Below are 25139 nucleotides of genomic sequence, written 5' to 3' on the forward strand. Positions count from 1 at the left end.
TCTTTCAAATGCTTCCTCATTTTGCAATGTGAGTTTCCTGTCTTGCTTCCATTCCTGAACCAAAAGTACCACAGGCTGTAGGAGAAGTCTGTTCATATGAACTGTGGTTGAAGTCCCAGGCCTCTTTTTTGTAGTTGGTAACAATAGGGATATAAAAGGCACCATTTAACCTATTGGAAAGGAAGGGATGATGATACAAACCCATTCAAAATTACACATGGGTAATGCTGTAGTCTTTTCATGGGAAAAGATTGGTATCAACAATGTTGCATTAAATCCTAGGAACTGTGCTTCCTTGAAATAGAGGGAGAAATCTTCTGTGGGATTTGTGCTCCTAATAAAATACTCCAATATAATTTTAAGTAATTAGGTGCTATCCTGAAAAACTACAAATGGTTTCTCAGAGTTAATTAAAAAAAAAAAGTGAAAGATTAGATATTCATTTATTATAACAGTGATATTTTAGAAGTAGAAAGGCCTATCTATAATTCTCTGTCAGAATAAAAGAAACGTATCAGAAAAAAACCCAATCCTCTAAACTTAGACTTAACTATAATAAATATAGTTATTCAGTGAAAGTTATATCTATCTCATTTTACTCCAATGTCTTCAGGTGGATTTACTACATCAAAAATTAATTTGGTCTCAAAGTTGGCTGATTTTTCATGGCCTAATGTGATGGTATGGGTTTATGAGATATAAGGAGAAGTCCTAGACAAACCATTGGAAGCATGTTCAAAATCAAACCTTTGTTTTCATGAAAGAGTCACCATTCAACAAACAGGAGCGTCACTAAAATGCCTTCAAGCTTGATGGCTGATTCTCAGCCTGGATGTGAACAGCCAGCCAGGCATTTCCACAGAAGGTTCTCAAACGTCAGCTGCTTTCATTTATCAGAAATTAGAGTGACACTTCTTAATATTTTCTGCAGAGTTAACCAAATGTTATGGAAATTTCAGATGCCAGCCACTATGACAGGGTTCAGCTCCAGGTTTCTGCTGAATCAATGAGCTGAACACAGATTCTTCTATAAAGCTCTTTTTATTAATTTTATTAATCCATATACCTGGGGTTTGAGAAATATAATGAATTTAGAATTAAATTAATTCCTATTCAGAATTGTGAAAATATATGGATAACGTGGTAAACCTTTGCTCTGCAGCTGCAGGAGTTTGGAATGTACTCCTTTTTGTAATTCAACATGAGATTTTTACTTCTGGGGCTGTATGTTGGGGAAAAAAAATAAAAAAGAGGAGAGTAATCCATAAGCTCCCTCAGTCTGAGCTCTCTGGCATGCAGTGTAGTTGGTACATATAGTGGTATTTTTCTTTGCCAGTTTTTCTTTTGGGTGTCAAGGAACTGTTTAAGGCGATGGACTTGAAGCATCAATGGGAATGTGCATTGTAGGAGGTAAGGATACCAGCCACCAAAGTACATTTTTTCTGCAAGTGCAAATTGACAGCTTTTATTAAAAAAATATTATTTGCCATAATAATCTGAGCAGTTTGAGGCTAAATGTAATGGCTTGAAGTATTTTTTCTCTCACCATTACAGAAAAAGGAAGTGGTTGCTTTTACAATGTGAAGTAGCTATTAAACTAAATTAATAGATCTAATATGTCTGGGTTTGTAGAAAGCTATTTGACAAAGTTTCCCTTGATAGACTATTGTTAAAGTTCTCTAAATATGGGTGAGGTAATACATTATTAAGATGGATAAAGAATGGTTAGAAACCAGAGACATGAATTAAAGATATCTTTTATTCATAGGGGTTGGATAAAGAATGAAACCCCACTGGGCTCTAATTGTGTCAACACTGTTTAATACTTGATTTAACATTTTCAAAAGAGCTGTACCATGGTCTTTCTTTATATCTGTGGGTGTTACCTGAAGAAGAATAACTCAGTGAACTGCAGCATTTATGGATTTGAGCCAATGAATGGGTTCCAGAGCAGTGGGTCAGACCACACAGGATTATTTGCATCTGAAAAGTGAATGTCCACATGGACAGAATTTAAACTTTAACCAGCCAGAGCATTGCCAAACACCGGCACGTGTGGACAATGGTTAAAGTATGGGTAGCAAAATGTCCCAAAATGTACTAAAGCAGTAGTGAGTGAAATTACCATCCCTGGAAATGTTCAAAAATGAACATTTTGAACAAGCCATGTTCACATGGCTTAGTGGTGGACTTGGCAGTTGATGGTTGGACTCAATTATCTTAAAGGTCTTATCAAACCTCAAGAATTCTGTGATTCTAAAGCAACACCAGAGAGTTTTATAAGTGTAAGCAGGGCCAACATTTTCACATTCTGGCAGTGCTGGCAGTCTTGGGGAAGGAGTTTTTGGAGCTGTTCTGCTGATGCCAAACTGAAAACATCCTGTCATGGCAGCACTGAGTATGGCACGTGCTGTCCTCCGTTGGCTCTCGCAGGCAATGGTGACCCTGCCACCTACAAGTGCTTAGACCAAGCTGTGGTTCCTAAAAGTGAAGCTGAAAATTCAGATGGAGAAGACCACAGGTGCTCAGCCTCCCACACAAGCCCTCTTAGAGAGTCAGCTGCAGTCTAAGCCACTGTCATACTTGGTCTGTCATAAACCTAGTTGAAATCCCAGTGAGGTCTGGAGACTATCTCTTCTGGATTTGGTGGAGCTGGATCATGTTTTTTGTGACTTCTGTAGCAGTTCCAGGCAGCTATCTGTGTTTCCATGCTGAGCTGCATAGGTAACACAGATTTGAAAGGAGTGATTTTCACAGAAAGGAGTGATTTTCACAGAAGGAAGACTCTGCACCAGATTCTTCATGAATGAAGTGATTGCCTGACAGCTCTCAAGATAGCTTTCTAGACATTTAATTTTTCTCTCATTTCCTTAATAAAAACCCCTCTTTTTTTATGAAATGAGATAGCTATACCAGCTTTTTATACAATTTACATTGCTGATATTTATTCACATGGTACACAGTGACAGTACTCGAAAATCAAACCAGGAGTGTGTTTGATCCACAGCAGTGTCTGAAAACAGAGTGTGCCATCTAAACTGGTATATACAACCCCCAGGGGTGAGGTGATGTCTGAACTTTAAGGACACAATTACTTTTGCAGAGATTGAGACATGAATATTTTATGTGTGACTTGGGATTTTTTTTTGCACTCGAAAGCTAAATGTAATTTGAATGCATGCTGTCTGATGAGTGACATCAGATGAGTGACACCTATGGGAAAATTATAGCAGAGGAATCAAAGTCTGAGACAGAGAAACCCTGTATTTGACCAGAGAGGAAGAGATAACACAGTCATTAATATAATAGACAGGAGTTTTGGTACTTAGTACCAGCAGTCCTTTGGCACCTAAATGGGAGACAGTCACAGAAAGAAGAATTAATATCATTAAAAATGGCAGGTCCTTTCTAGTTCAAGTATAACATGGATTGTGCAGAATTAAAACTGGAAGCAGAAAATTAGGGTACCGAGAATTTGATTGTATTTTGCTTTTTGATGTTTATCTTTAAAAAAGTCTTATTTTCAGAAAGTGTACAAAAACCAATGTGATAGCCAGGGACAGGATTACCTGGGGAAGTATTTTGGATGGGGTAGACCTGGTAGAGACAGCAATGTATCCCAAAGCATGATTTTTCTCTACTGTGTATTCACGACCAAACTTCTTGGATGATTGTATTCATGAAATGTAAATGTGCTCTATGTTGCTAATTTTTTCCATTTCGCTGATGTCAGTGATATCATTGTAACTGAAAGGAAGTTGATCAACCTTATAAGAGATGAAAATTAGCATTACAGTTGGGTTTCCTCTTCCTTAGTCACAATGCATATATGTGGACTCTCCTCTGACTCATGGGTCACTTTAGCTCCTGCCAGTGAGAGAAAAACAATGACAGAACCATGCACAGACTGTCCCAATTAGCTGTGCATTCTATGAGTATAGCTTCTGTGGAAATATTTGGAATATGTGCTCCTTATTGCCCATAATATTCTGACTGATTACTGAAATCTGAGGAGGTGGGCTTGACCACACCAGATGGGAAGGACTGAACTGCGGTGTCCCTGGATAAAAACCTTAAAAATGGAGCTGATATTTAAATCAATGGGATGGAGGTCAAAACCATCTTCCTTTGGCTTTGCTTTAAAGCCTAGGTTCAAGGCAGTGTGAGCTGGCTCATTTGGTGTTGCTTGCAAGATTAGTACAGGGAATAAAAGCAGGACACTCTTTGTGGACTTGGCTGGAATTTGTGTGTGGGAAAATAGTAACATTAAGAAGGAGAAGTTTTTGCACATGCTTGGATGTCTCCTTGGAGCTCCACGGTTAAAAATCAAACTCACCAAGGACTTGAAGCACTTCCAGGGTTAGACAGGAGTTGAATAATTTCTGTGGAAGGAGGCTTTGGTCATCTGAATTTACATCCCAGCTGAGCAACAACCCCAAGACATAAGGTCCAGCCCCTGTGAGGTATTCAGGTGCTTAATGCCCACTGGTTACTACAGGAATCAGATGTCAAAGTACATTTGTAGATGTCAGCTCCAGAGTTCATCAACCAAAGAGTATGAGGATTGTCACTGCACATGAAACATCATTCCAGGCTGGATTGTGTATCTGTGCTCAGAGCCCACCTGCTGTGCATAGTCCTGCCATCAGAAATGCTTAACTCACACACTGCTCTTTTAAAGGAAAATTAATGTTTTCTTTCCATGGCATCAGGCATTTCACAGTTGAAAGCTCAATTATGTGTCCTTTAAAAACAATACTTTGTGCTTCATCTCCAAACCCTCTTGCTAACACTGGACTCAGCACTCCTCCAGGTATTGAACTCCTCTGCCTATAGAGCAAGTTACAGATGTAGGAGCTGGCTGGATCAGTCCCACCCCTATACCCCTCCTGTGAAGTAAATTGTTATCTTCTTGTTACAGACAGGGAGACAAATGTAGGCTGGGTTTGATTTGTAAGATTACAATGCTGGGGAGCTGCTCACAAAATCAAGGCCATATTTCAAAACAGATTCTATTTGTTCACTGGGATCACAATTTTGCCAATGCACTACACTGTGAAAAAGGAATTAAGTAATAGTCTGGCAGTGATCTGGACTTTACTGGGATTAATATAAATTAATTTTGTCTTTATATTGAGGTGCAAAAATTATTAAACTCATTAAGAACATAACTTTTTCAAGATCCAAATGGATAACACAGATTTTCAAGTGCAAACCTTTACAATAAATTTGTTTCTAAAAATCCTTGAAAGGAAAGAAAAGGATGTTCTTTCTCTGTAGTTATGTTTTGCTTATTATTTTTTAGAAGAAAATGTATGACATTTAAGAGATTAATGCTTCTTCATGACACAAGTATAATTAGAAGTTTTCTCCCAGTAATATTGTTTCTGCAAAGTTAGAACTCTGTGACCTTTCTGGATGGTATAAAATTTCTGTTGATTGCTATGACTTACCTAAAAGAGCAATTCTTAATTCTCAAACTTTAAAAAAAATTTTATGTTTTGAACTCTTCAGAGTCTGAACCTGCTTATTTCTAGAGGTGAAGAACAAAGCATACTCACAGCACATTTCTACTTTTTTTACTTGCATGAACCACTGCTGTTCTACACACAATCATCTTGATTTTTCTGGGACTAACACCCTCAAAGGTGGGCTTGTGACCACGCATATTGATCCTCATTGTGGAAAGGAGTCTAAATAAATGCCACTTTCAAACCAAGTAGCATCTGAAAAATTACTCTGGTTAGAAATTAAAGGTATGGATCATTGTGTGTAAGCTGACTCTTGGTGAAGAATTATATCATCATTTTTAGTACAGAAGCCTGTGAAGTTGCACTTATTATCTTAAATATTTACCCAAATCCCCCAAAACCCCACTGGCAGGGCCTGACTCCCACTGGAAGCACCTCTCTGAATGCAGTTCATGGGGCTGTCTGGGGAGTTCTTTAAGCTGTCTTTCATCAGCCACATTAGAACAGGGGCTCCGACTCTTCAGGGGCTCTCCAGACTGCAGCTGTGCCCAGGTTCTAGGCTAGAATGCAAATCTATCCTGTTGGCAATTCCACATCCAACCTATGTCCTTTCTGTGGGTCTTGCCTGTGGTGTCTGCACACAAGACTGGGATTTGAGAAAAAAAAACACGTTTCTTTGAAAGCTGCCAATGAGCAAATGTCTGTTGTGGCTGTACTAAGGGTTTCCAAGCATAAATGGCCTTATGGACTTAAAACCTATGTCAGTCTGAACTTTCTTAGCTTCACTGTAGAGCTGCTGGGTCTTTTTGTGACTTTGCTGACCAGTATATAATCTCATCCTGTGTCTTGCTGCCAGTGGTGGCCAACAGAGGTGCCTGGGGACTGTAAGTCTCTAGAGACACCTCCTGCTTTTACACTCTTGACAAGAATTTGCAGCTTGGGGACCTCTCCAGAGAGATTTAGATAAAACTTTGTGTTTAAAAGGCCAACAGGAATTGCTGTCCATGATTTTATACAGCATCCCTTGAGATCACGTAAAGGGTTAGCATTCATATCATCCTATAGCAAGGGTTTCCAGCAGTTTAACTGCACATTCAATAAGGATTCACCCTCTTTTTTCAGTGTGAACTTGCTTCCTGGGAGTTTCACTTAATTAACTGGAGTTAGTCCATTGGGAAAGAAAGAAAACAAAAGGTTTTTGGGGATATTTATGGTTTTAAAAGCCCCTGTCACATATTTGGTCTTTGCCAGGCTGAAGAGTCCTGGTCTGCACATTAATTTTTATATGGAAGATACTCCACACCCGTGATCTCTGTTCTATGAACTTCTGTCAGCTCTGTCTGTTTGAGATGAGGCAATTAAAACTGCATATAGAGTACCTGGGTGCAAGACACATTTAAAGAGTTATTCAGCACCTCCTGCAATTCCTGGCAGCTGCTCCATCCTGAATTATTTATTATTTGTAAATAGCGATACCTCACCTCTCATTGATAGCTATTCCTGAGTTGCTTCTAAAGGTGATGAACAGCTTTTTGGCCATTTACTGACCATTTACCTTCTTTTCCCTGTCTTTTACTCAATCATATACCCATGCAAATGTCTTCTCACACTGTTGTTATTTTCTTAAGGACGTTTGGAGAAGGCCAGAACCCTTCCGACAAAGCAATAGTCAAGCCCATGTCAATACCCTTCTCAACTTCTAGAAGGTTCAGATTTGTGAGACAGGACTGCTCATCAAAAAAGCCACATAGCTCTGTCTCAGTACCAGGGAAAATGGTCCAAATCAGCATCAAACAAAAATTAACTTCTAATATAAAACCTATCAAACACAGACTTTTGATGTGCAGAAAGAACAAAAAGCAGGACAGAGCAAGTAACATGACTGGGGAAGAGTCATTCAGCAGAGATGGTGGAAATTATTGAGGACTAAGAAACATTTCACAAGGAAGCAGAAGTAGCAGACAGGAAAATTTACCTTGAAGTAAATAAACAGATATTAACCCACAAAATCCCATACATCAATTACTGAGCACAAGCACTATGCTCACCAAGCAGAACATCTCAATGGGAGCAAACCTAAATAAGTATCAATGATAATAAGTATCAATTTCTACCCAGCCTCCAGCAGAAGTGAAAAATATATATTTTCAAATGAGTGGAGGAAAAATCAAATGTATGACAGCTTTATACTATTCAGTGCTATTGTTGCATCTGACACACTTTTCTAAGTGCCAGTGATTTTAAGATAGTGGGACAAGCTAAAATGGTAGCAGGAAAAATAAGGCTTAGAAATCCTTTTACTGTAGTATTCAGCAGCATGAATGGGGAGAAAGAAAAAGAAGAGGCACATTTTAGAAGTATAGGGAAATATATTTGACAAGTAAAAATAAACTGTGGGATTCATTGCTGCAGAAGGCACAGTGTCTCTTATGGCCTTGAATTACTAAATGATGCATCCCAAAGCAAGGTGAAGGAAATAATATGACCAAGGTAATAAAGATATTTGATATCAATCTGTAATATTATGTAACTGTAGATTAGCTGCAATAGGAATTATTTTTTGAAGAATTTTGCATGGATGGAGGAGAACATGGTGGAGCAGGACTTGACCAGAAAGTAATAAATACAAAATATTTAAAAGTTTTTATTTTTCAAATCCTAACTTAAATGCCCTAAATTATAGTGGAAGCTAAGCTATGCAATGTTTGTTCAACCAGCTAGTTGTTTGCAATATTTATGAGTTTCATGGGAATAACACTAAATGTCAGAAATAAATGTATGCCCTCATGACCAAGTCACAGTGACTTAATTTTTCATGTGTCCTTTTTGGTGATATAAGGCTAAAAATGTTTTAAAATGCATTTAGAGAGCTCTTTTTTAAAAATCTTATGGGTGTCCCAAAACTGGTATTTTCAAAAGATTTTGGAATAATGTAATATGCTAAAATGTCTGGGAATGGCTATGCAGCATTGTAAGGATCAGTCTGGCTTATTCATCTTCCAGACACTCTTTGAATGTGCACAATGAAGCCAAATCCAGAATTCTGATTTCATTGTACCTGCTCTCTGACTTCAGAGGAAGACCTTCCTAAGGATGATCACAGGATTAGCTGAGGGATAGAAGCGAGAGCTAAAACAGGTTTTCTTTCTGTTAAACAATTTTCCTATGACTCAGAAGCAAGACAAAGGATGAACAGAATACTTGAGAACACATTCTGTGTGATGTAGAATGTATTAACTTGGATTGCTTTTAGAGGAAACTTGCTTAGGAAGAGCTGAGATCCTTTTAGAAATTATTTACTAGGAAAAAAAACAATCCTGAAAAAAAAATCCCTGTCAATATGTGAGGAAGTCTTGATTTTTCAACTTTACATAAGAGCGAGTTACCAGCATTTCCTTGAAGATTATCATACTCTGATTTGTTCATTGATGTATTAAAGTTTGAAAGACGTACAAAGAGAACAAATAATTTCACTGCAACAATGATAAAAATAGGAGATATTTTTTAAGGTCCAGATTATATCAGTAAGCAGCCAAACCACCCACTATTTTCATATTAAAACAAGTGTAACTTTTCCTTTCTGAGATTGCTTTGTGAAGAACAACATTTCATGAGAAATTTTGAGAACACTTTGAGAACACTATATCTTGAGAACACTATATCTTGAGAACACTTCCAAATTTTTTCACTGTATGTTAAAAACACAATCTGTGTGAATGATTAACAGAAGAGGCAGCCATGGAAGGCTTGTCCTGTCCTTAAAATATTGTCAGAACATGCTCACCTGTCCAAGTTGCTTTGCAAATCAGGCTGATCAGAACCTGCCATAGCTCAGCTGACAAGTGTTCAACTGCATCAACTTGAAGCTTGGGACCACCAACTGCATTCCTGCTCTCTGCACCCAGAAAACACAGCCAGGTAGTAGTTCTTGGGTACATGAACTTACAAAGCACTCAACTTGATGAACATCAAGGTCTTCAAGCCTCTTTCCATTCCACAGTGGAGCACAGCCCTGTGCAGGGAGCCCTCACCAGCATCTCTCATATCCCAAATGCTGCTTTGAGGAACCCACCTGTCCTCGGACTCATGTGGCAGGCTTGAGGATGCTGCCATTCCTGTACCCTGCCTCCCCTCTGCAGACTGCCTGCCCTTTCAGCCTCACTTTCCAGCAGAAAAGGATCTCCAGGGAAGAACTGGAACTGCACTTCACTTATCTACTGTATTATTTAAATGTAAAACCTGTATTTCTGCTCCACTTTCTCCAAAAGATTGACAACATGGTAGCCTTAACAGCTCTGTCTTATAGAAATCATTCTCATCTCTCAGAATGTTTTTTGTAGCATTTCTTATAATAATGTGATCTTAAACCTCCATTAAAAAAAAAAAAAGGTTTTAGGGGAAAAATCCCGCAGCAAAAATAGAAAATTCTAAAATGTTTTATGACAACAGTTTAAAATGAAACTGTTTCAGCATTAAAAATCCATTAAAAGTTAAATGAAACCTCCCAGCACAAAGACAAATATCTAGGGATTCAATTACTGAAACTGCTTGCAATCCACTTATTTAAGTGGAAGATTCTTTTTTCAAGCTTACAAGAAAAAAGAATTCTTGAAATAAAATAAAGAAACCAACGTCGAAGTTTTGTACATCACAAAGCAATAAAGCAATTGAATGTGATATTAACATATGAAACAGAAATTAACTGTACTTTTCAAAGTGTTCTTTAAAAAGAAATGGGAAAAAATGATCTGATGATATGTTCTTAGGCTTCTGATTAAAAATTGCAGTGTTCCATTGTTTCAGATTAATAAGTTGAGTGGGAAAGTTGGTTGTCATGTCCTAGGTTTGTATTTCTGGACCTAAGCCCATTCAGAATTAGAAATGGAGAATATTTGCTAAATTTTGCCAGATCTGAAAATAGTTTTGAATTTAGGCTTATCTGACTTACAAGCAAAGTATCTTAGGTCCTTCTTTCCATCCTAAATAAAATGAAATGGATAGAATTATTCAGTGTTCACTTATATTGATCCAGAACAGATTAAAATAGAGCACTGTGGGAATCTGTTTTAGCTCTCTGTTACAAGAGGTCTGGAGTTCAAAGACTTTGCACAGCTATACATTTACTAAGAAAATAATATCCATTGTTCTGTACTGGCTGATGATTTGTTTAGCTAGGGAAAGAAAAAGAGAAAAACAAAGAAAAAAAAATCACTTTTATTCCAGAATGTTGATTCTCTTAGGAAAGCTTTTAAACTGCTATTTTTTATCCTTCTAATGAAATAGAAAAAAAACCAAACTCTTGTCATCACTGATAAGTCTAGAATACATATGATCATGATAAAAATTGTTCTTTCCCTGCTTTATATGACCCAGGTACATTCCTTTCATTTGTTTGGCGGTGGACATTTTCAGGAAGATGACTGCAAGCAGCATGTCTGGACTTCTGCAAATTGCAGGCAGACTGGTCATTTCATCTCAGCTGTCTAGAGTTTGAACAAAAGCACACACTGATTTAAATTTCCTAACCAGTCAAAAAAATCCTTGACTTAACCTGGTAAAATCTGCCTGTGATGAAGCCCTGCCTTTACTGTCAGTGTTATGTCCTTGAAAGGTGTTCAGGGCCAGCACTTGGCATGAAATCATGAAATGCAGCTGTGCTTTCCATGACATATGTTAGACAAGCTAATAATAACATTTTTATTCAGCTTGGAAGAATCAGTTTGCAAAATGTCTAATTTGCATAGTTGACTAAGTCAGGCTGGTGTCTTTTTTTTTTTTTTCTTCTCCATATATGTACAAGCCAGCCAAATGTAGAAAACCAGAATGTTATTAGAGGAGTTTGAAATGGAAGATAAGTACTGACAGGAGAAGAGGATTATGAATTCCTGGCAAAGACCTACCTTCCTGTCTGTAAAATAGGCACATCTCTGGTGTCACAAAGCAGAGAAGGAGGGGAGGGAAAAAAACAGCTGCAAAGAAGGCACAGTTTTGAGAAAGGCAGACAAAAGAGTAATTGCCATGTTAAGTAGCAAATTTGGGCATGCCTGCTGAAAGCAATTTGAGTTCACATGTGTGAGAACGAAGGAAAACTCTGAGTTCATACATAACTGACACAAATTAGCAATAAGCTACTTATTCTTTCTCCTCCTGTCACCTTTGAGTAATAACAACCTTTCACAGGGAAGTAATGATTAAAGTCATCATGACCAGATTTAACCCACTGACCAAGAAATCAGCAAATGAATCCACTCTTGTGACCAAAGGCAAGAATGTCCAGTGGTACAAAATTAACCCAGTCTTTACGATATTTGAGAAATGCAATTTCATGCTCCACCTCAGCTGGTTTGCCTTGCCTTGTTATAGTTCTTTGGAATCACTAATAGTAGTTTTGAAGAAGGAAGGAGCCCTTCAGTGAATCGAAGAGAAAGTTGGGTTTCATCCACAATTCCTAAATTTGGTAATCCTAAATGAAATGTCTGAATTATGTGAATGTCACAGTTAAATGACAGGATAATTGGATATTTTTATGGTATCTAGTGTTGGTCCTTGGAAGGATTGGAGACGTGTTAAACACATAAAAGGCAAGATTGTGAGGAGCAGCCAACATGAGGGTTTAGATGAACCAGGGCAAATTAGGCAGATAATGCCAATGACCAAACTTTTGCTTCCTGTGCTGAGGTGGTTGAGACTGTAGGGAAGGGGAGGGCAGTGGCTGTTCTGTGCTGAGGCAAGGCCTTCAACACAGTCCCCCACAAGCTTTTCACACAGGAGCCTCTGAAGTTTAATAAAGTCTTGCATCTGGGACAAAATAATCCCGGAGAGCAGAGCAGACTGGGGCTCATCTGTCTGAGGAAAGGAGATTCCACCTCTGCAGAAATGGATCTGGAGGTCCCAGTAGGCAACAAGTCAAGGGTCAACAGCCTGGCCTTGCAGCAGAGGCATCCATGAGTGTATCAGTGAGAAATGCATGTATTTTTTTGTTTGCCTGAGTAAATTGCAAATGCAATTGCCAGTGTAGGTTGTTTTGAGGGCAGCTAACTACTTCAGTCCTCAGCCAGGCTCAGGAAAGCCATGTCCACCCCCTATATTCGGCATCTGTGAAACCAGGTGGAATCCTGTGTCTGATTTTGGATTCCCTGTACAAGAAGGATCTTGTTGACATGCTGAAGGGAGTCTAGGAGGCCAACAGGGTTAGTCAGGGGCCTGAAACACAATGAATTAGGAAAAGCTGAATGAGCTGCACTTGCTCAACCTTAAAAAAAAAAAAGTTTCAGTGAGACCTTACTGGTTGTCTATAACTCCTGTTACTCTGGGACACCATGGAATCACCATCACTGGAGATGTTGAAGACTTCTCTGGGCATGATCCTGAGTAACTTAATCCAATTAGACCTTCTTTGAGCAGGAGTTTGGACTAGGTGATTCCTTGAGGTCCCTTCCAGCCTCAATTTTTCCACGATTTGAAATCCTCAGGGCTGCTTTGAGGAGAATGAACAGGTCTAAGTGTTTATTCAAAAGCTCTCATAGGCCTTGTGTAGGGAATAAAAGCAAAAAACTGATGCAAAATACTTTGACAAACTCGATCACAGCCCATATGAATAAGGGTGGGATGTATTAAAATTGCAATTTTGACTTTGTAGGCTATAAGTGCTTTTAATATGAGTGTATGTGTGTGTGTGTGAACTGGAGCAATAGAAGAGCAGCTGATTTCTTAAAGTTGTTTTTAGCTTCATATTAAGTCTCTCGACTTTACTTTTATTAGTGAGTATAGGCAATTCTTGTTACTTTTAGATTAGTTTCATTTAGCTGGTCTGCTTATTCACCTCTACACCTACATAAAGAGGAAATTTAAGGAACCTTACTTAGTCTGGAATGCACATCATTTACTTGTAATTATCCACCAAGCATTGTGAATTAACCCACCTTATCGTGCTCTTTTATGCATTAATTACTTACCAAATAATTTCCAGCCAGTTCAATTGCTTGGTCCTCCTCAATTTTCCCAGTCCACTTTTTTGCCTTCTTCTCTGCTTCAGAACTTCCTACCTTCTGTTGAACTGGCAATTAATCATAACAACTCTGTTGGCAAGCAGTTGCTTGCTCTTTATAGAACACACCGTATGTCTCTTGCTCACAGTTCTCTATAGTTTTTGGATATGATAAAAATAAAGCTGGTCTGCAAATAGCTGAGATTTTTAGCTAGGAGCTGCTTTTGGAGTTCTCTGTGTGATAGAAGCAGAGTATTTTGTGTGTCAAAAAAGATTATGCTTTTACAGGGAGGAGAATGAACAATGCCTTTATAATTTCCTTATCAGTAAGAACAGACCCCATAGAGTCAGAGAGTTTTGACTCAGATTTCCCTCAGATATTTCAGCAATGTCTCCCACCTGAAACAGGACTGACTAACAGCCTGGAGTCAGAGCAGAAGTGCTGCTCAAAATGGAGTTCAGCATGTGTTTTAATTGTGTATTCAAACCCAAGGGGAGGCAGAAAGGCTTCAGCCTGTGCTCAAATCCATAATCAAGAAAGCATTTATATATACTTTAAATAGGAGACTGAGTGGCTTTCCAAACTGCAAAGGAAATACTGAGAATGGATTCTGGTTGTCAAGCTTAATGTAACCTTGTGCTTAAAGTGTGACTTTTTGTGTTTTTTTGGAGGTTGAGGAGATGTCTTGGACCAAATGTAGCTCAGGTGGTAGTTTGAGAGTTGAGGCATTACTGTTTTAGGCAATGGCATCACGATCTCTGCACTGAATGGTTGTAATAAATCCAAGACTTCTTTTGCTTCAGACATCATCAGTGTCACAGCTCGACTGCAGTAGGCTGAGTAGGTGGTTTTGAGGACAGCTGACCATTAATCTTTGATCATTTGTACTTGCCCTTCTTCCTTTGACAACACAGGGCTATTTTGAAAGGAGTATTAATAATAATTTGAAATATATATTAATATTTTTAGTACGAAAGTCAGATAGAACATCTTTTTTAGGTATCAAGGGTAATTGAAAGTTTCTAGCTTTTTTTTTCCTAACTGAAATCTATTGTTTCAGTGAAAAAATCTACACTATTTTGAACTGGAAAGGAATACACAGAAGGATAAAATCCAGACTCATGCAGCAAAAATAGCAAACCACCCAGAAGACCCCCTGAGGAATTATTTTTCCCAACATGGTACTGCTGGTTGTTTATGTTCAAAAAAAAAAAAACCCAACCCAGCCCCCAAACACACTACAAAGTATTCTTATGTGCTAAATTCCATCTCACTAGCACATTGAAACACACAGAACCTCTGCAAGCCAGACTTGCCTAAGGCCCTTCCCTAATTTCAGTTTCAGAGATATTCTGACGTGCAGTCCTGCACCTCGTGGTGCTTTGGGTGCTTTAATACTGAGCAGCAGCTGATTATTTTTGGCTCTGAGCAGCGCTGAGTCATAGCAGAAATGTTAAGAAATTGAGGCACACACAAACTTTGTGAGCATCACCCTCACTCAGGATCAGAGTCAGGCACATGGAAAAGCAAGAAAGAGCAGGGCTTTCCGAGCTTTCTGCTTCCTCATCTGGGGAACTCAGCAGATGCAGTTGTGCAACAAATTCTCCTTCTTCAGTGATACTCCTGGCTTTTTGAGCTTTACTTGGAGGTAGATATATATCAAAAGAGAGAAAAATAGAGGTTGCATGCTGCAGGAATCTGAGAAAATAGTGATTTCCTGTTAGAATCCTGAACCCATTGATGGCAGGAATAAAACATAGTTTTATTCTTGGGCTTTACTTTCATTGCATCAGATATGCCTGTTTTGTGTAGAGGGTCTGACTGACCTTCAGCTTCATGTTCTTCTCCTTTTGTTGGAAACCTTCTCTTTAGAAATCTCCCATGCTTAGTCTTTGTAAATTGTACTTCATCCAGTTTGAACATTCTGAGAGGTCTGAAGGAGCAGGACAAGGAACTGGTTTTGCAATATTATTATTGCATTCTGTTTGCTCTCTTTGCTATATTTAGTGTGAAGACATTATACTCTCTTGTAAATTAAAAATAACCAAAATATGCCACTGTGCTCCCATTTGAGTCACCAGATCAGTGTTTCAGCAGCATGTTTGGTTCAGGATTATATGAGCCAGTCCTTTGTCTCCTGAGGGTGCTGAGATGCTGTCAGCATAAAAAATCCCCACTCTGAAATGACAGTCTCCATCAGTGGTTTTCCTGTGTAGCCTACTGGTATGGTTGTTTCAAAAGATGTAGGAACATTAGTGGATGTATCACAGAAAAAAAAATATTGAATTTCCTAGTTTTCTTGCTAATCATAACAAGCTTACATTCCTGTCTTATATTTATTACCATCAAGTAGTGAAATAATAACATGTTCCCTACCTTTCTTGACTTAGATATAATATCCTTTATGAATTTGTGAGGATTTTGAATTAAAAAAACGTGAAACAGGAGTATTGCCTCAGCCAGAAAGGTTTTAAATTTGCACGTTTGTTCTTAATGCAGGGAGAAAGAAGATAGACCAGACAGAACATTTTGTACCCATTCATCTTCTGCTTGTCTAGTCTGGCTTTTTGATTTTTTGTTGACACTATCCTTTAGTTAGAGATAATTTCCAGGCAATTTCAAGGCTTCTTTTGAATATGTAAACATTTTGATGATGTAAAGGCTCAAAGCCCTGGAGGGTAAAGGAGGCCAACAGAGAGCACATTTTTACAGTGTCCAGAGAGATTCTAGAGTTCCCCTCAGAAAGCACCTGGACATGGTCATTGGCAAGAATCTCTGGGTGGTTCCTGCTTGAGCAGGGGGCTTGGACCAGGTGGCTCCACAGGTCACTTCCAGCCTCAAGTATTCTTTGGGCTTCTGTGCTTTGGTTTTAGTCCTGAAGCCTCTGAACTCAGCCCTGGTGCCAGCTGGAAAGGATTCTGACAGTCCATGATCCCAGGCTCCCCCAGTAGGGTTCACCCCAAAACACAATCTACCTATTCCAGAATATCACGTGGTGCTCCTCAGTAATGGAAGAAGACTGATCTGAAGCGAGGGTAACTATACAGAAACACCTGAAGTTTTGTCCTGCAGAACTAATGTTAAAAACAGGGCTCCTTTCACTTGGAAGTTCCAACATGAAATAACTTGATTACCAGCATAAGATAATAAGTTAAATAACTCAGAGGGTTTGACATGAAATTTACATTGTGAAGCTTTGAGCCCTCTGCTTTTGCTTCATGAGTCAAAATATCAGAAATTCCTACCTTTAACTGACAACATTTGATAGAACAGATATTTATAGTTTATAAAGGGAAAGTGGGGTTTATATGAAATATGCACTGTAAGTGGATTCAAGGCAAAAAAAAAGTTAAAAGGAAATAGCAGAGGTGGTATAGATATGTTAGTGATGTATAAACAGAAAGAACAAATGTAGGGGGTTTTCCCTTCTTTCTGAAGGAAGAAAACAATTACAATGAAAAGAAGGATGAATCATACTAACTTATCATCAAGGGAGTGCAGAATAAAGCATCAGGACAAAACAGCTTTGAGACACAAGGTTAATAACCATGTTAAATATGTAAGTATTTGTATGTGTCCCCTACATTTTTTTGGGCAATCACTCATAGTGTAATAGTGTGTTCAAAATTCTATTCATCTTCCACTTGCATTTCACGTTTTAAAAATTCAAAAGCAAGAAGGTTTTATTTTTTATTTCTTGTAGTGGGAGATGAAATCTAGAGACTTAGAAAAGTCAGGAATCTCAGTAGGAAAGAAGAAAAAGATAATTTGTCTGTAATCTTTAAAGCTAGAATTACTCACTAAAGCTTTTTTTGAAGACAATCATCTAGAACAATTCTGTTCCATTGGAAAATAATGAAATTGGTAGAAAAATGGAAATCCTTTAAGAAAATAAAAAAGAAGGTGATGATATATCATCAAGGTTTTGATGATATATTTTGTGATGATATATCATCAAGGTTTTGATGATATATTTTGATATATTTTGATGATTTTTAAGAAAATAAAAAAGAAGGTGATGATATATCATCAAGGTTTTGATGATACCCAGCAAAACCCCTGTTGCTTTTATGTTGGATCTTGTGGTGTTTGGTAGGGTGTTTTAGTTCTGCTTTTTGTATTAAAGTCTGAAAAAGCTGTATCTTGAGATATAGGCTGAAAATATAGCAGCTATTATAACATCTCACCTCCTTCTGTGTGGGACTGGGGGTATGAGTCTGCTTTACATTTCATGGAGTTTGGGTTTCTTAGTGGCAGGAAAACACCTCACCAGGTCTTCCATGCGGAGTGCAGAAGGACTCTGACTGAAGAATAAAGAATCAGCTGGTTTCTTGGGCAGGAGTTCACACACTGCAGAGAACAAATGCTTTCAGTCCTGTGGGATGCTGGGAACAATTACCAAAATACAAAGTCTGAAATGTGTTTGTGTGGGGATATCCTAGACAGGAGTGTTGGCGAAGCTTTGCTATTCCAAGTGAATTTGTGTGAGAGTTCAACACTGCTGCAGAATGAGGTTGGGAGACTGGAATCTGCCTCTGAGTTGGAGGGGCTTGGGGTGAATATTTTCCTCAGTGTAAAGGGTATCCAATGGAAGTTTACTTCTCATCAAAGAGCTGCATTTTTATGTATGACAGAAAAAGTGTGGCAGCAAAACTTTTCAAGTGCACTGTTCTTCTGTATTGATGTTGAATTAGTTGGAGTACAGACCCTGCATAAGTGACTTGTTTTGTCATGCTTAATTCAGATGGGAATAACAATGCAGATCATTGCTATCAAGTGACCTGGATTACCCAGTTTTGTTCTATAACACAAGTGTAGTTAGCCTTGGAAATTGTTGCTATTCTCACTGGTCAAGCATCAATTTGCACTTGATCATGTGTTAATGTTTTTTTTTTCACAGAGACACAGGTAATGAAGTGTGTATTTATTGGGTTAGAATGAGCTTAAATCACATTTCTTTTCTTCCTAGGAAATTACTTAAGTGGCTGCTTAAAACTAAGTCCCTGTTTCATGTTTTTCAGGCGTTGGGATTCTTTCCTGAAGCTGAACATGACTCTCTGTGTGCTGTCAGAAGTACCAGGAGCTCATCCTAAGGCCATGGAAATCAGTGGAAATATCTGGAATATGCCAGAAACTTTGGAGGAAGCTACATTATAGTCATGGCAAGAGCAGGGTCACAGAGTGATAAGAAATAAGATACATAAAGATGTCCACATTTTATTAATTGTAATGATAGCTGGTGTTATAGACATTCTGCCTACTTTGTCTGCAGCTAGGACTTGTTAAAATCTAGAAAGGAGTAATTATTTCTAAATATTGTCATTATTATCTGAATAATTGCATGACTATGAATACTGCAGAAATATTAATTGAATTATATTCAGTGAAAAAAGACATTAACAGAACAGAGGAGTCATAGCATAGTATTGACAAGATCTGCTTGCAATGCAATCACCAGTGTTTTGTTCTACTTGAGGAGGATGTCTTGAGAGAGATGAAAGAATTTAATCTGTGTTCTTTCTTCGTTGTGACAAAACTAACAGCTTTAAGGTAGCGTTGCACACATGATGCTAAACCTGATTAAATATTTTTGAGAATAAAATTTTTAAAAGCTTCAGAGTTCATGTATCTTTTACAAAGTGAGAATAACTGAGAAATACTTGTGTCTGTCTAGAAAATAATGGCTTCTCTGTCAGTGTGTTCAGTTTTAGTGCTATTAATAATAACGTAAAGTTCTCATATGCTATTTTTCATCTGGAAATAAAAATTGCCTTGGGAAATTAATCTCAGCTCTGTGTAACAGTAAGACTCATGAAGTGATTAAAGCAAGGACATCAGTGCAGAGAGACAACCCTTCTGTTCCAGGCTGGTGCTCTAACCAAACAATCAATATTCATTTTGGGTGCACCAGGTCCATCAAGGAACACAGAGCAGATCACGGCCAGTGATCAAGCAGTTTATTTCCAAGGAAGGGTTGTTCAGAAACAAAACAAACAACTCCTCAAGTCTGAGTTTTAATATTTTAGGGAGGCCAGAAGAGCACTCTGGTAATATCCATGAGCTCTCCAAAGATTTAATGTCTGTTACACAGTAAATGCTGCATAAAAGTGATACTCAAGGCATTATAAAGAGATGTTATATTACCACAGCATATCTCTATTTCAATTGAATTAAGGGACATAAACCTGTTTTATGTGTTTCAAACAGTTTCAGCTTGCAACCTAGTAAACGTTACTGTTACTGCTTACTACCTGGATGAGTTTGTGCATCAATAGAATGAACAGTTAAAGTCAATACACAAAGTATTGGTAGCAGAGCAAGTGAAACAGAGGGTTTTATTCAATAACATTGCAATTATTGACCTCAAATGCTTTGATCAAGTTAGACATCACACTTCAATAGAGCAGTCAGTAGAAATATGTGTTATATGGAGTTATGGCTTTGTGGGAATGATACATCCAGGAGAACAGAATAAATACCAGTGTATCTTGATGGTGTCTTGGTTTCATCTTAAGCAGCTATGCCGGCTCTCTTTTTTGCTATTTTTCCCAAGATCTGTGTTATATAAGTGATGCTGGTTTAAGCTTTTGATAATGTGCTATTTTGTTGTCTTTGAATTATGAAGGTTCACAAACAGAGCTAATGTCTTAGGTCAGTTCATTTAGGAAAAAAAAAAAGGAAAAGAGAATAATCATTTATTTATAAGCTAAAGAGAAATGAATTATACAGAATCCTTTTCTGTATCTGTATCACCAGCTCTTTCATTGCCAACACAATTAACCCAAGTACACTCTTATTTACTATTAGCTGAGGCAAAATTGCAGCTTCAGGCTTTTAAAAAGTGGCTTACATGCTAAACTTGTTGCATTGAACTAAGCACACTAAAGTCTAATTTTGCCTTAAGATTTAGTAGAGATGGTGACATACAGATGGTGAAGATGGTGGAAATAGTGCCTAGGTGGATTTATTGCTAGAGTTGAGGCAAAGGACAAGAAATATTCTTTGTGCTAAATAGAACCACATGAACAGCTATGCATTTGTAATGGTAAGTTTTATTCTAAATAGTTCGTTAGTAGCAGAGATTCCATTTGACTAAAAAATGGCAAATGTAGCAAATACATTTTTTAAGGAAGTTTGGAAGGGATGGAGGTTGCAGGCAGCTGTAGCTCTGTTAACATGACCTTAATATTATGCAGAACTTTAGAAGAAAAATTTGATGATGTAGCAGAACTAACTACAACAATAAACATAGGAAATACACAGTATTCCCTTTTCAAAGAAAGAAAACAATTGTACTTTAAGAAGACATACTCAACTAATTTAGTACCAAAGGAATGCAGATTAAACTAGGCAAAACCCCTTAAAATGAAAATCAAAATATCTTTTTACTTTTTCCCCCCTGAGGTTTGGGTCATGTAAATTGTATTAGTGCTTCTTTGTAGATTTTGCACTTTTAAATTGTTCTAGTTCTGAATTCTTATCAAATTATGCTGGGGAAATTTATTTCTACTAATCAATGATCTAACTACTTTTTATTTCAATGTAGGTTTTAGTTTGGAATGTGGATATAAGAAAAATGATGCATTTTAGCTGAAGTGGAAGCCTTTGTATCTTTTCCAACACGTGTCTTTGTAGGCTTGACTTACATCCTTATAAATAATTGCCAGGTTGAAAAAGTTCTTTGGAACTTTATCTTGCTTATAACTCCTTCAGTATTTCAGACATCTGTTGTTATGGGGATTTGGTTAAATTACCCAACTTTGCCTGTTTTGTTGTGAGTATAGTGATGAAATTTTTACATTGATAGTTATTGTCAGCAGTGCAGGAGGTTTGACATGAGGTGATAGCTTGGTGCTCTCAGCCACTACGATGCCACATCACTCAAATTAGGACTTCTGTGTTTGGAGACAATTTTTTCTCCCTGATCCTACATTTAAAAATCAATCTGCCTGGATGTTTCAGCAGTTTGAAACAAAGTAAGGCAAAATAATTTACCTCCTGTGAGTTCTAGTTCTATGTAAAGAGAGTTAAAATTATAAAGTCATCAGTAAAAGAGATGAAAAGTCAATTTGCTGGGGGTTTTGCCCTGATCTTTATTGCATACAGTTTATATGCACAGTTTATATTTTTACTCCTTCTGTAAGTATGATGCTGGATGTGAGGACACAATTTACAGCCAGGCTTTTAGAACACGTTTCAGAGAAATATTTCATTGCAATTTCTGTTATGTGTTATTGAATGTTCAGTATTTTGCTGAAGCCCTATTTTCCCAGCTCGCCAACACAGGCCTAGGACAAAGCTCTCTCTTCTAATGAAAAGGTGAAATCACAGAAGAGAAAGAAGTTTATAAGCAGAGCCTTGTTCTTACAGGCTGGCAGGTTATTTTAATCATCAGCCAAAGCACAGAAGCCCCTGCTTGTTACTGAAACCTTCTTCACCTTTAGGAGCAATGTTCTGTGACATTAAGGAACTTTCTGACAAAATAATACCACCTAATGAGCTACAAGATAACAGACATCTAAGATGAAGGTTAATATTGAAAGAGACTGGAGTTCTTTGTCTCGTCTTCCTCTTCAGTTTGCCAAGGGAGTGCAGGATTGTGCCTGTCTGCTCATCCCTGAGGAGCCAGCAATGTGCAGCTCTGCCACTGCACCTGTGACTCAATGCCTGTCACGCCATTTTCCCAAGGAAAAGTAATTTACTTGATTTTTTTCTGTTAACCAAGGGTGGCATGCCTTCTCCTCTGTTGGGATAAGCAAATCTTTCCTCCCCTTTCCTTTCCTCTACTCACTTGTTCCTGGGATTGTGTATGTGTGTGTGTGTGGGGGGGGGTGTGTGTGCAGCCAAACAAAGCACAGAATCTCATCACTCAGGCCATCATTGTCTCTTTGGGAGTCCTGCAGAAATAATACTTAATTAGTTTTGGTTCAAAATCTAGAACTAGCCTGAAACTGGACTTTAGTAGATAAGTAGTTCATTTCATAAAGGGATGACTCATTTAATAAACACTGATGAGATGACAGGGAGCAGGGACAGTTTTTAGGTCAGGAGAACAAACTAAAGTTTAGCCTTTAAACTATGTACAAAGAGGTTTAATATATTTCCTTTTTCCACCAGTACAATCTTCTTGACTTAGATGTGCCACTTATTTTTATGGCCAAATAAGTTTAGACTTATGGCCCAATTCTCAAATTTACATCCGCATAATAAAGAATCATTTAAAACCAGAGCACGGAATGAAAGAATTTGCAAGTTCAAACCCAGCACCTTCAACTCTCAGTCCTTTGTCCACATTTCATTAAATAATTTTCTCCTAAAGTCCTTGAACACACTGTTGTAGCCCTTTAGCTTTGATTACAGCACTTTTTAAGAGGGGAGTGGTCTGGCCCACACCAATTTTTCTGCCTTGGGCTGAGATGAGGGCTAAAGATGCCTCAGCCATCAAATCTTAGGCAACTCATGTCCAGGAACCTTCATCCCCAGAAACCTCACTGAGTTTTCTTGGGTTGGGAAAGGCAGAGGTAGCTTGAGTGAGCCTGCACAGGGCCACTTCAGAACTAAAAACCTTGTTCTGAGTGACCTTTTACTATTTTGTCAGAACAGTACATTTCTATACCAAAAAAATATGCCTTAATGGGTAAAAAATTCCTCTGTACATGTTTTATTAGTGTCAGACATATAATAAGGTCACAAAATTAGAGCAGTTCCCTTGATCAATATTCAGAAGAGTTAGACAAAAAGTATTCTTTCCATCCTGTCACATTTTTAAAGCATGAGGGAAGTATTTAAACAAGATATTCTCTGTCTTTTTAAATGGAAAATTATAAGAATACTAGGTAATTTATAGCAATTTATATAAGTTTATTCTGTAGAAGTATGTTAAAGGGAACTTCTATCACCCTTCTCTGAGCAGGATGAAAAAAATAACTTTTTAGCTAATATTCCAATCAAAAAATGGCCAAGTAGAATATATTATTGTTATTCAGATAATATCTTAATTATTGTTTTATATTTATAAATATATATAATATAATATAATATAATATAATATAATATAATATAATATAATATAATATAATATTTATTATATTATATTATATTATATTATATTATATTATATTATATTATATTATATTATATTATATTATATTATATTATATTATATTATATTATATTATATTATATTATATTATATTTTTACTATTATTACTATTACTATTACTATTACTATTACTATTACTATTACTATTACTATTACTATTATTATATTGGTGTTATTAATATAATAACTTCAATAGTGCAGTTTGTAAAAAAAAAAAAACACCACACCAAACCAAACTAAACAAGTTATACTAGGGAGAAATGAGGCATTTTACAGCCTGAGTGTAAAGTACAAGAATGAGCTTTTGTGAGGAAGAAGCTGCAGAGTGAGTAGGAAATGCATGGACATAAACAAAAAAATCCCACTGTTTACCAGGAGTAAATGCTCCTGTTCACCAGTCCTTATGCTCCAGAGTGTATGGAAAAATAGAAAGTGAAGTATGGTGGGACAGGTGTATAATCTCTCACACGAGCTCTGTAGATTGTGTTTATTTTGTGTCAGCTGTTCCCATCACTTGCACTTCTGCCCCTTTGCTCCCAGTGCAAGTTCTGCTGTCCAGAGAGGTTCTGAATGTTGGATTCACTGCCTGCATCAAGCACAGTCAGGGGGTGCTTGGTTTTCCTTTTGTTGCTCTATGTCATTTTTATCTTCCCTCCCACTTAACTGTGTCAGAATTATTCAATCCAGGTAAATGGAGATCACGAGGAGAGAGATGGCAAGTAAATAAATAAATAAGTAAACCCCCCACTCACAATCAGACAATATTTCTGGGTGGTCTGCTTAAAGAAAAAAATTGCAAGAATCCTCTTTGTTGTGGTGAATGCTCTTTTAGCTTGTTTCCTTTTTTTTTCATTTCTCCTGAGGAATGTAGAACATTTTCTCTTATTTTCATAAGGTGAAATGAATAAATAAGCTGTGTTATCTTCACTCATGGTGACAGCACAAATGACCAGATTGTTAAAATATTGTTTTCTTTCTCTGCCAAAAGGAGTGGCATTGTGTCACTCCATTCCATTGTTGTCTTCCTCCATTTGTACTTTATTGGTCAATCGTGGCATTTAGAATCAGCATATTAATTCAAAATACAAGCTGGTGGCAAGGAAAACTTTTGAAGGTAGGGTTTTTTTCCCATATTTTGACTGACCATAACATTTAGCTGGCAGATTGTCTATTAACTCTTGGCATTACTGGAGGGTATTTCTATTGAGGTCTGTCAATAACAAAAACAAAATTTAGTTTCAGGCCCTCCATTGCTTTGACATTTCTGTCCTTACTAGAAGCTAGTTGTAATGCAAATATCAAAAAATCCTCATTAAGTTTTATTAATTATATCATGAGTAAATTTATTTTACATATAATTATTTAATATCACACAAACAGCAAATACAGTTATACCTCAACACATCAACTTAATAATGAAAGTTATATAACATGCATTTAAAGGGTATTTTAAAATAAAACTGGGTTAACTTGCAAGTAACAGTGAAGAATTATTAACTGGTGAAGTGACAAAAATGTGAAACTGAAAGGGTTGGCTGAGCCTTGAGACTGATACTGAAATAAGGAATTTTCATGGCT

This window comes from Molothrus aeneus, chromosome 3 (assembly GCF_037042795.1).
Source record: "Molothrus aeneus isolate 106 chromosome 3, BPBGC_Maene_1.0, whole genome shotgun sequence".
Taxonomy (NCBI): domain Eukaryota; kingdom Metazoa; phylum Chordata; class Aves; order Passeriformes; family Icteridae; genus Molothrus; species Molothrus aeneus.